A 12907-nucleotide genomic window follows, 5' to 3' on the forward strand; every position below is an offset into this window, starting at 1 on the left:
AGGCAAAGGAGAAGAAGTTACCACCAACAAACAGGATTGAATGCTTAGTTTAGATGCTATAAAGGAATAAAGATTTTTTTTTGCATGGGTTAGGTAAATCATAATGTTTTAAAAATTACAGGAAGAAAGGATTGTAATGCAAAGAGAGACTTTCAACTGCTCCTACAAAGCTCAAAACATTGCGTACTATTTATAGAAGTTTTAGATTACCAAGCGGCACTCAGGTTCTTTAAGCTGTAAAATTTCACTAAATGTTCCAAACTAGAAACTAGCAGTTTATTAAATATGCCAGCCAAGCTATTACTGACCAGAATCAGTTAACATCTAACTCTTCACAATGTCTATTTTTACTTTCATAAGGCCAGCAGATTTAATTTAGTAGGATTTTAGATTTGGCTCTGCCCTGTGTTAAAGCAAGAAATAAAGTCTTTATTGTTTGAATTTAAGCTTCTACTTCTGGCATGGAAATATAACCAGACTAATCATTTTAAATGATGCACCTTATATTGTAAACTGGGAATTATGGATCCACATGTCCTTTCATCTAAAAAGGTCTTTAGCTACATATGTATTATTGTCAATCAGTTCAGGCTGTCGTATCTTTCTTTCTTTCCAAAACAACTACCTGAATAAAAAGTTAGATAAAAATCCAGCTGTGCAGAGGGGAAAAGGTTTACAACGGTTTAAATCTTTGTTAGGTCTTGCAGCCTTTACATACAAAATGAAAAGCAAGCATCATGTACACAAAGCATACAGCACAGGTCTTATTCCCCACTATCCTCTGGATTACACAGTTTTGTATCTTTGTTCACTAACAGATTTTTGTCCAGAGGCTTTGGGATTGACCTCAAAGGCAAAAACACGGAACTGCATTTGCAGCTTCTGATGTGTCTGAGAGAGAGACCACAACACACACAGCTAAGTAGAGCTGGAAAATTCTGGAATTTCAATCAGCATGTAAAAAGGAAAAAAATCCAGGTCTTTGACTTTCTTCTCCCCCTCGGCTCGTGGAAAGATGAACCACTTGCCAAAACCTATACCGTGTTCTTCTGGAACGCAATAATAATAAAAAAAAAAAGAAGTAGAAAAAAACCCTTCTTCTCTTCCAGAACTAACTTCTTTTTCTCAAGCAAGAGGTTTTCACAGGAAAAGACATATGACATAAAATGTCTATGATTTGTTTCTTTTTTTTAAAAAATTTTTTTGTAAAATCATCATCCAAAATGTCTGGTGGACAAAGTCAGTACTCCTTACATCACATATATATTTAACAATATGCACCATACATGGTGATTATGTAAAAGAGTATTATGTCATCAGGCATGTATTTAAAGATGGTAAAGAGCTTCCCTGAGGGTGAATACATAATTAATTCCAAGTTACTCATATGGTGGGTAGTATGCACCAGTGCTAAGAGGCTTTTTACTTTAAAAGGGGGAATAGATTGTACCCCCTTTCTGCATGTGATCCCTCATCTTGTAGATACAGTATCCCATCTGCTGGCCTCTGTGAATATATATACTGTATATATATAAGGACAGAGAGCATGTGCATGTGCGTCTCTCTGTCCTTATATGGCCTTATTTTGGCCAGCACCCAAGGCATTTAAACCTCTATAGGGTGTGCTCCACTCTTCCTTGTATATATACCGTATATACTCGAGTATAAGCCGAGATTTTCAGTACCAATAATGTGCTGAAAAAGGCACCCTCGACTTATACTCGAGTATATACGGTAGTTTACGCTCTGCGCTCCTTGACGTGCGCTTGCTCGTCGTTTGCCGGTGTGGAGGACGCGCGCCTGCTTTCAGCAGTGTAACACTGATTGCATAGACCGTATGCATAGAACGTACGGTTTCCATGGTTATGCGCCGCTCAAACTTTCGGCGCACATGGAGTCCAGCGTGTTAGGGAGATGGAAGTGGAAGAGCTCTAGTAATAAGGATGATGTGGCAGAAAGACCTTTGCCTCCTCTTTATAGAAATAAAAGGTAATTTGAAACGTCATTTACAAATGCAGTTCAGTGTGAAAAGCACAATTTTAAGGAGTGAAGAGAGAGGTGTGCCTAATGCCTCACAATGAACACAGTTTGTGCTCACAAATTGGGTGCCAAGTTATGGCTAACATACTTACAGTTCGGCTTCCATTACTTCCAATGCACATCTCTAAAAGGGAGTTAATTCTATTGGTGCAAGACTGCTTTTTGACACAACTTGCAGTGGCAGTCCTAGAGTTACCATTTAGGGTGATGGTAACTTGGGGGTTCACCAGTGTAAATAGACATGCTTGGGCACAACTCATCAGAAGAGGCAGGATGGATGCAATGGCACTTAACTATAGAGAAGTGCAAGGAGTGTATATTCAAGTAACTTTAATATACACCCAATATTTGTGTCCATTTTAGTGTGACTGCACATGCGGCTGCATTTGTAAATAACCCCTTATGGTCTCCATAGAATCAGTTGTTCTTGTGCCTCCTACTCCCCAGATGGAAAATCTCTTGTGTTATTACATTTGTCTAATCTGAAGCGCCTCATTTTCCAGCCCATACCTTGTGTTTATTAATATGGTAGTCATGTAAGCACTTATGAGTATCCTTTTATTAAATAATTTGATTATTGAAACTTAGCAGTAGAGGCTGCATTTCCCCTAGGCTTATACTTGAGTCAATAAGTTTTTCCAGTTTTCTTAGGTAAAATTAGGTACCTCGGCTTATATTCGAATCGGCTTATACTCGAGTATATACGGTATATATATATATATATATATATATATATATAAAATAAATGTACTATTGTCCTAAATATATTCATATGGGTGTGTGCAGAGGATTTCTTGCCTTTGTATAAATTTTGTGGTCACACCCTCATTGCTCTTAACTTAATATTTTTAATAATTGTTTAGTGCTACGCACAATTTTCTAAATATAACAACCTTTGGTCTGCTTTATATGACATTGCGGCAAATTATAGCACCTGTTCTCACTGACTGATTTTAAAGTGTTATTTTTAGTCTATGTGCATTTGTTGTTATTTATTGTCTTTGTCTTTCAAAAATGAAACTTACTGTAGCCTTTATTATTCAAACCTGGTGTTAATATATATTATTTAGGGCTCAAATAAAAATGCACTTGCCAAATGGGCAACTGGCCATTGGACATTCCTTGGTCATGTACCATTCTTTAAGTTGGTGTGTATGGTTATTCTGCCAAAAACACTAGGAAACTTAAGGAACAAGTTCCCAAACTAAAGGAATGCATTTCATTTAATTTAACATGTGTTTGTTGCTGTTTTGTCTGCCTGTCTTGCTTCCTGATTTGGCTACATCCTGAATTCCAAGTATGGAAACTGTTACCAGTATGATTATGAATATCACAGCATACATTACCATATACCACTAATTTGTCATTTTTATGGGGAGGTATTAAATACCAAATGTATAAGTTGCTGTATTATACAACATCAACACATCATTTAAATATATATACTGTATGTGGATTGGAATTTGGTTTTATTTATAATGTCTGGTAAAGTAGACGATCATTTTTCTCCTTCAAGGTTTGACTAGGAGTCAAATTTGTGACCCAAGAGTTCTCCATATTTTAATTAAATACATTATCTTTTGTAGAAAAACATTTCACTTCATTAAATATCATGGGGACCAAATTTTGAGTCCTTACCCATAAATTAATAATCACTTTCAATGGGCATTTTTAGAATCCAGCATTGTTAATCTGGCCTTGAAAGTGTTAAAAAACTAGTGAGCCAGGGAGGCATTCCAATGCAGTTAGCAACACAAGCAGGAAACATATTTTATATAATACAGAAGCAACAAATGTTCTTTGTTAAAAATGAAGCAGTTGAGCTACATTTATTATTGTTTTTACTGGAGTGGAGCAGTCTGTGTGCTAGCATCGGAGGTATGCAATACCAAAGTGCAAAGCTGTTGTATAGTTGCCGTATAAGCTATAATACAGTTTTTAGTTAAACCAGGGATAGAGGACCTTTTGCTGTTCAGCTATTGCTGAAAATGACATCTCCTACCAACAAATCTAGGGAAGTTGAGAGTTGTTCAGTTGTTAGTAGACCTGACAGTCATGGCTGCCATTTGGATTTAGAATAAAATTGCTGTGTCATAACATGGCTTTTGATAAATATCATAAGTAGTGATAAGTGAAATTTTTGACCAGGCATGGATTTGTGGCAACCATTGTTGGATTTTTTTTTTGCGAAACGAGCGTGACAATTCTCCACAGAAAAATATTTGGGCAAAGTGAAACAGGACAGATTCGCTCATCATTAATCATAAGCTATGAAGGCCTACCAGAACCTACAGTGATGTCAACCGATATATGCACAAAAATGTAATGGAAGGAGCTGGCAAACAAGTCATAGTCGTACTTAGGAACATGTTTTCTCCAGTTCATTAACCCATGACAAGAATGATTGTATTTTTAAATCTGCCAGCAGACTTCAGTTGCATTCTGCCCAGCACCTTCCTTGACTTCTGTGTTGTGAATGACCAGTGCATGGTTGCAAAGGAACCCTGTACTTATATTCAGCCAATCAGAAATTAAGCACAATCCAGGCTAGGATAAAACACATTATTATAGAGAGAAATAACAGCTGTATGAGCCAAAGTGCACATTTTGACGTGGCCTGGTATTTGTATGTCAAAATGCCCTTTTCAGTCAGATGCTCGAGTTGGATATTGACCATGTGAGAGCTTTATTAACTTTCCATGCCAGAAGATATTCAATTTTTATTTTCTGGTTTCCATCTCTCGCCCACAGCTTTTGCTTCTCCTCTCCACTAGATGGCACATGTATATTTGAGATGATTCCTGTTGCCTAGCCTTATTCTCTGTAACAGTCTAGTGCCTGCAGCTCTACTCTTTAACATTATCATCCCCTGAAATATATCATTTCCTCTTCTGATTCTTGTAAGTCTTCTCTAACATATACAATAAGAAAGGGAAGTGCAACTGCCTCGGGTATCAAATTCTATTAATTTAGCTAAATTTATGCTATAGAAGCTGTTTTTAGTCCCGTTGCAGATACATTTTGTTCTAATGATCACATAAAGATTTGATTTTTCATAATAGATTATGTTTTAATAAAACATACCAATATCCTTCAAACAAATTGACATAAATAACATTCTACCATGATTATTTTATCAATAATACTATTTAATTACAAATCTTACAAAGTAGTTTTGTGCTTTGGAGTCACAAATGCATTGCTATCTGGCAAATCAGAGAGTTAACACATGCACAATAAACTTGCTCCTTTTACATAACTAACTCCATGGTAACTGTAGTCAACAGAACCAAACTTGCAGTTGAAGCTGAGATTCCTTTTGGCAGGACAGAGATTACTCAGTACCTCTTGTGGTTGGGGTCACTGACCTGTTCGGTGCCAAAACCTTGACTTCCACATTGCACTTGGCTAAATTCTTAGACCCTGGATGCCTGACAAGGTTTTATTGGGAACCAACACCACAGCTATGCTAAGTTAGCAACATTAAACACATTCTTGTTCAGCTTTTGTTAACTGTAATTCCCAGAATTCTTAGTCATCTGTTACTTTTTAATAATGTTTCAAAAGCTAGACATTTAATAACCTTAATGAGTAATTGTTAATATTTTTGAAGGGGTTAAAATAGCAGGGAGAGCTTTCTATGATGGTATGTTTGGAAATGGTTGGGAGAATGCCCCTTGAAGTATTAGAGGATACTCCTCAAGCAGCTGACCTAGAGATTATTTGGTATGTTATGGATTATAATTGTAGTGATTATCATTACTTCTGGATGTGGAAAGACCAACTGGACCTGCTTGATGCCTGTCCAGCTAGTGGTTCACTGAACTAGTGAGAATGTACTAGGAAAACACACCATGTAGCTTTTGGAACCCCAGACTTTTTCATTAAAGACCTAATGAAGTTGTAGTTCAGTTGAGGAAGAGAACAGAAGAACAGTTAACAAGGTTTGGTGGAAATGCAATAGTCGTTCTAGAGGGGGCCAATTTAGATTGAAACGAAGTTGCCATCATTGCAAAGCACCATCTTTACTTCTCAATTTTAGGGCCCAGAGCAGCACTGTTACATGTACAAGGCATTTACAAGGGTCAGTGCAAGCTTAAAAATGTTCTGTGAAGGATTCACTTGCTGTCCACAGTGACCCAAATTGCATGCCAGTTGCATGGTTGAAATTATATAGACTACCCTTTTCAGGCAGAAGTGAATTTAACTTGCTGCATGCTGGTAAAAATGTTATGTATTTATATAGTTCAAAACTGACAAGCATACCATGTACAAAAGTTTTTGAATGCTGCCAGTAATGTGTTACATCCTTTGTATAATATGATGGCAAATGAGTGGACATTCTGGCAGGCAGTGTCACACTGGGGCGTCAACCCCATCACCCCCCCCCCCCCACACACACACACAGCGTACCGCACTTCCTTCTTCCCTACAGTAAGTAGAGGGAGCGGGCCTGGGTCGGAGGAGGTTGCAGGACCCACATGGGACGAGGCCCACCAAGTGTTTTCTCGGTTCCCTGCCAGCCCAGTCTGACCTGCTGGGGAGTATGGTAACAGAGGTTATGCAAAATGGCAACTAACTTTTGATCTTCACAAAAGTCACTGAATACATCAAAAAGGGTTGCAGTTCCTCTACTGAGAACTGTTTTCTAATTAAAGTGTACTATATATAGTATTTCTTAAGTTGGGGGTCACATAATAAATATGGATCTCAGCCATGAATGAATATGGAGCTCAGCCATGGCCCTATATGATGTAACTAGCCTCAGTGAGGAGCCATCTACTATGGGCAAAACCAACACATTCCCCTGTCCCCCTGTGTAAGCCCAGGCTGATGTTACTAGTGATGAACAGAATATGTCACCAAGTTTTACTGTGAAAAAAACACCCATAGACTCCAATGGCCACAAAAAAGTTGTCTTGAAAAACATCCACTGACTTAAATGCATTTCTGGAATTTTTGTCATTTTGGATATTTTTTTTGGAGAGGCAAAATGGGACACAGACCTAGACTTGCAATCTGTGGGTTCTGGCAAATGCCAGAGGGGCTATTATTTAGTGGGCTGGTGGGGCCTGTTTGGGCCCACTTCCAGTCCAAATCTGACTGACATGACAGGAAACCACACAGGGATGGAATCAATTGATTGCTCATTGTCATATGATTAGTGCCTTGAGACTGTGCAGTAAACCCCTTTGGCTCCAGCTTAAACTAGCTACTAGTTGGTTAGCTAGGGTTTAAAGTACCACCCCTAACACACATTTTCTAAACAGTGTATACAATTAACTTGCAATCATTTGGCTGAATCCCAAACTTATCATAGTAAATATGACTCACTGAAATGTTGTTTAATAAAGAAATAATATACACCCTGCATAAAAAATTTAGAATATTTGAGGACTAACTTTCAAACACAAGTCTGAAAAGTTAAAATGGGGGCAAAATAGAGTCCACATTGACACTATTCACTAAGGTATTTGCATTCATACATGCTCCTCTGCAAGTTACATGCAAATATTCCACCCCCTCAGCTTTCTCTGAGTTTGACTGATCTCATGCAAAGATGCACAGGAACCCTAGAATTATTGGCAGCCAAGACCTGGTAGTAAATCCAAAAAGAGTCCAAAAAATCCATAACAGCAATTGACATTCACCTAATAAATCTGAGACTAATACCTACTTTTACTTTATAATACTTGGCTATTAGAAGTTAACTTGAAGTTATGGTCAGGGAATTACTCTGTGACTTCCAGTATATCTAGCCATCAAATACATATATGATAATAAGATTAGACTGGTTAGCATTCTACAGAGCTGTAAAAGCATGACACCTGCCAACCCATCCCCTTCAGACTCACTGGCTCAAGCACTTCTCCTTTCCCCTTACATTAGTGCTTGATACTTTTTTTTTCTTTTTGCTGCTCTGGATGGTATGGATGGGTGAAAGCACGATGTAGTAACTGTGACTGAGCCAAATATTTTTCCAGAAGAAGTGGCAACTAGGAATGAGCAAAGAAAATGTGGTTTTGCAGGCGGCAGTAATATTTTCAAATCCATGCTGGAATTTTGCCATTTAGGGGAAAAAACTTAGTCGGTTGCACAGGAAAAAAGAGCAGAGATTACATCATTATTCACCCTTCTACATGAGAGGGGATGGTTCAGAGCCCTCCCTCCTCTATCTAAGGAGCTGTCCAGGGGCGTGGCTTTGGAAGAAACTGACAACATGGGAGTCTTTTTCTATGAAGAACAGTTGTAACATAGGTAAAAGGATCTTCTCTAACAATGTAGGGCAGTGTATGTGCTATAGTGGAGCTAAAAACACCATAACCACATTGTAATTTCATCTTGCTATTGACTGCAATACATTTTGGTGCATTTGGTTTCACTGGTGGCGATGAAAAGACATGGCTTGATTTGCACAGAGATAGAAAATAGAAGGATTTCTACAAATGCACTATAAAGATAACTGTACCTGTCTAGACCTATTTAGTGAGCTCACTCATTTATTGATAGATAGATAATTTATTTTACTGTAGTTTTGGTTATCATTTTGGGTTGTGAGAATTGAATTGAAATACTGCCTTAGATATCCCTGTATTTATGGTTATATGGCCAATACAGCAATGTCTTCTAATATCTGTAACACTGGTATTAGCTAAGCGCAGCCCATGGTGGCTTAAAGTACAAAAAAAATCAGATATCAACTGATATACTTTATAAATACATATTTATCCTTGAGGCTTGAACAGCATTTTCTCTTCTGGCTAAGAGGGAATCCCCTTTACCCATGGTGCTCCATCAGTTGTAGATTAAAAGAACTTTGAGAATCACAGCATCGGCTTAGCAAGCACTGACTAGATGCCTAGACCTGGCCTTATACAATGTTTATACAATGTTTCTTTTCTGTAATAGAAGGCAGCAGCAGTGCCCAGAAATGCCTTTTATGCCCCTGTGCTATCTAACAATCTGCCTAAGTTATGACTGACACATGGTGTTCTCAGCCATATCAGGAAGGGTGGCCAAGTGGCCAACATTCCTAACCCCACACTAGAACAATTTAGATGTTCCACTTTTTGGGTGTCTGAAGATAATAAAGGTATATTGGTTCCTACTTGGCAATCTCCAGGTTAAACTACCAGTGAACAGCAAAGTTGATCAATTATTGTTACTTTTTTTCTTTTGGCTAGGTCTGAGGCTGGCCTTTTCTGGTTTGAATTAAAAGAAAACAGCAGCAAAATAAGGCTTTATTGTAACTCTGAAAGGACCAGCTGGGAAAAAGCCAAAATAAGCAACTGGTTACTTCAGTAAAAAAAGAAGCAAAGAAAATACCCAGCATTTTCTGTTAAGTTCTCCTTTTGTATAAAAAAAATATATATTTTTTAATGGAAGCCAAACACAGGGCGCGGTGTCAGAGAAGCCGAAGAAAAATGGGCATGTTTTTAAAAAAAAAAAAAAAACCTGTGTTCACTGTTTAATTGGGGTCTGGAGTCGACTGTGTTTTCTGTACAAACAGTTTGAGAGTCGAATAATAGGCTCATTTTACTTTGTTAGTTTGAGGGAGTATGATGAGCTCTCCATCCAGCAGAAGCACACAGAATAAGGGAAATGAAATGAGCTTTTCCTAATTAGATAGAGTTTACATGTACTTGAGTGACTGAAGGAAGCTTGCAAGGAGGGTTGTTATAAATGCAAATGACAAAAGGGTGTTTATTTATGTGATAACATGGGGCAAGGAGTTGTGTTGAGTAAGACGCACTTTAGGGGTATATTTATCATACTGTCTAAAAAGTGGAGTGAAGCACTACCGGTGATGTTGCCCAGGGCAACCAATCAGCAATTAGATTCCACCAGTTAGAAAACCAAAGCAAAGCATCTGATTGGCTGCTATGAGCAACATCACCGGTAATGTTTTACTTCACTTTTTATACAGCATGATAAATATACCCCTCAGGGTAATTTAGGAAAAGGATGAAAATGATGACACCATTCAGTAAAGGTACTTGTGTCCCATCATGCTCTTTGCACCTCCTTAGCGCCATTACATCCATTACATCCTGCTTCTTCTGCTGAATCATTTGCAAGGGTAGCCATTGACATATGGAACCTTGGAGCTACCGCCACCATGTACATGTTGATAGTTCCAGGGTTCCCACAGTGGGTTTTGTCTATAGGCACGCCACACTTGCACCAAACGAATCACATGCTAATGCCTTTTAATGACACAAGGCTAAATTAACGCAAATCCAACTCTAAAAATATCAGCTACCAACTAACTTGCACATTGCAGCAGCTGCAACCCCCTTCTTGAATACTATTAATCTGGAATTCTAAAAAAAAATGTGGGATCAATTTTATTGTTGTACTACAGTAAGAAAAATTATAGGAAAGGAAATATATGATTAGTTGCTATAGGTTACTAGAATGAGACAAACTTTGCCTTACTGGCTTTAAATTTGACTGTAGTGTAAAGGGATACTAAAGAGGAGGGTTGGAAATCTAATATTTTGGGTAAATATTTTTTCGCTCCAGTTATTAATTTGGTTTATTCAGTGTGCATGTAGACATTGCCATTGACAAGACTGTCTCGATCAAGATTCACAGGCCACAAAACAGCCAGGATTTACCTAAAGTGAGCAGGGAAGTGGGAGACTGAGATCAGGGTGTGGTCTAAAAAATCCTTCTTTTTAAGCTGCTTCTCAGCTAGTAGCATAACATAATATCAGGAGCAAATTTAGAGCAGATCTGGTTGCCGTTAGCATGTATTAGTCTCATACAATTATGTAACTGCAGATTTATTGCTTTGCCTACTAGTTCTGACCATGTTTATAATACATTTCCCCCATTCAAGCCTTTTCACAGGTCAGGTAGGGTCTCTGTAGTTTTCACCTCCAGTACTGTACTGTCATTTACTTGATTTCTTAATAACTGAGGCTTCCATTAACACAGTTAGAGGAATTTCTAAAGGAAACTTGGCACCTGAAACATGTAAAATCAGTATAGGTGGAAATAAGAAGGCACAAGGGATCTTTTACTAGTGCAGAGCACAGGACAAAGTGCAAACCATCATGTTTGTTTGCACTTTTGCACCCTGCCCCACAGAATGAAGTACAACTACAAAGATTTGAGCTCATACTATGAATACAGGGCTGTCTTTTTTTGGAAGTGTTATATTTAGGAAAGGGGAGCTGGGTACAACATGCGGCTTCCCAGTCCCACCCTTGACTTTGCAACACAAGTTAGAGTGTGCCAGCGGGTTAAAGGCAGCAAAGCCCTGTACTCACTGCCTGCCCATGACATCAAGTACAGGGCTGCTTTGTGCCCAACAGCAGTGCCCTGAAAGCAACCAATAGTCCCATTCATTGCAGTACATTGCACTATTTCAGATTCAAAAAGGGTTGGGGCTTTGTGGTAAAGAGTTTGGGTGGATCAGGGGAGTGTATGAGAAGATATGAAAGGGATATGATCCAATTTGTGCCTTATTTCATAATTTAAATAAAGCAAGTCCTTTATGCAGGGCCATATTTACCATATAGGCATCCAAGTACATGGAAACCTTGGGTGGCGATGGACCTTATTACAGTGCAGCTAAGGGGTGTGAAAAGGTACCCCCTTATTGCTCTAGGTGTGCATCCAGGGGTGTTTATTGTATTTTCTAAAAAGCAAATATTATGGCTGTATACCTTTAACTACAAACTCCATATAATAATGCAGTGACTGAATAGATACTGCTTCCTTGAGAGTTTTATAACCTATTAATATCCTTTCCCCAGTGAGCAAATAAAACTATTTAGGCCCGCTTGATGGCAGAGGAAGAATATTAAACAAGAAAAATAGCAGGGATCACAGATCCTGTACACTGCCCATAATACTTGCACTTGCTTTAGAAAATAAGAAGTGGTCCAAAACTAACATAGGCAAATCATGTTCGCAAAGCAGCACACAGCATACAGAAACATTACTCCTGGCATCTGCTACTAAGGACAGTGCTAAAGCATTCTAAATCAACAAATTTGAGCCATAATGTATACGCCCAGGGCTATAAAAGATAGCACATATTTATAACCATACAAAGCAAAATGTACTTTAAAAAAAAGTTATATGGATTAAAAACAGTAATACAGTTGCCTGGAAGTTATAGATCTCCTTTTAAAAGCATCTGTCTTCATCTAGCTGGCATTATTGCCAGTCTGTTAATGAAAGCAGGTTATGTTCAGAGGCTGCTACAGGCCTCCATCACTGGAGCGCTATGGGAACATGCATAAACCTTTTTAATACACCTGTCAATAATGTTTATATGATGCTGGTCACTTGACACCTTGTCACATTGGCCCATTTTGGATTTTTTATGAAATAATAATTATTAAATATACTTTTCGTACTGGATGTTCAAGGCACTTTTCTCTGGGTCTCCATTTTTTACATATTATTGTTTTTAAATGATCAGCCTTCCTATTTTGACTCTTTCTTGCAACTAAAAAATGCATTGACAACAGCAACCAAAAATCACAGTTACCGCAAGGCTTTGGTTTTATCATTATTCATATTTTTATTGTTTCTACTTTTATTCAGGCTCTTATTTATCTTACTTGTTGGCTTCCTAACTGCTGCTTGATAGCTAGGGTAATTACCCGGTACTTGTTTAAATCCCATGCCTGTTAGCCATACCACAAAATCTAAATAGCAATAACTTTTAAGTATGATGTAGGTAGCAGTGTTACATTTTTTTTCTGGTTTGTGAAATATTTGAATTTTTCGGTTCTTCAGCTCTCAAGGAGTGATTTATCAACGCTCGAGTTTGATTTTATTTCATGATTTGAGTTTTTTTGTGCTAAAAACTCAAATTCAAATGGTTCAAAAACTTTGAATGTCT

General features: G+C 38.0%; 1 protein-coding gene across 1 annotated transcript in view; it reads right to left on the reverse strand.

Moving 5' to 3' along the window:
- The window catches only part of col8a2 (collagen, type VIII, alpha 2), a 61708-nt gene that overhangs the window by 31796 nt on the left and 17005 nt on the right, over positions 1–12907 (reverse strand). The gene's annotated exons all lie outside the window — the stretch shown is intronic.

This window comes from Xenopus tropicalis, chromosome 2, assembly GCF_000004195.4.
Source record: "Xenopus tropicalis strain Nigerian chromosome 2, UCB_Xtro_10.0, whole genome shotgun sequence".
Taxonomy (NCBI): Eukaryota; Metazoa; Chordata; class Amphibia; order Anura; family Pipidae; genus Xenopus; species Xenopus tropicalis.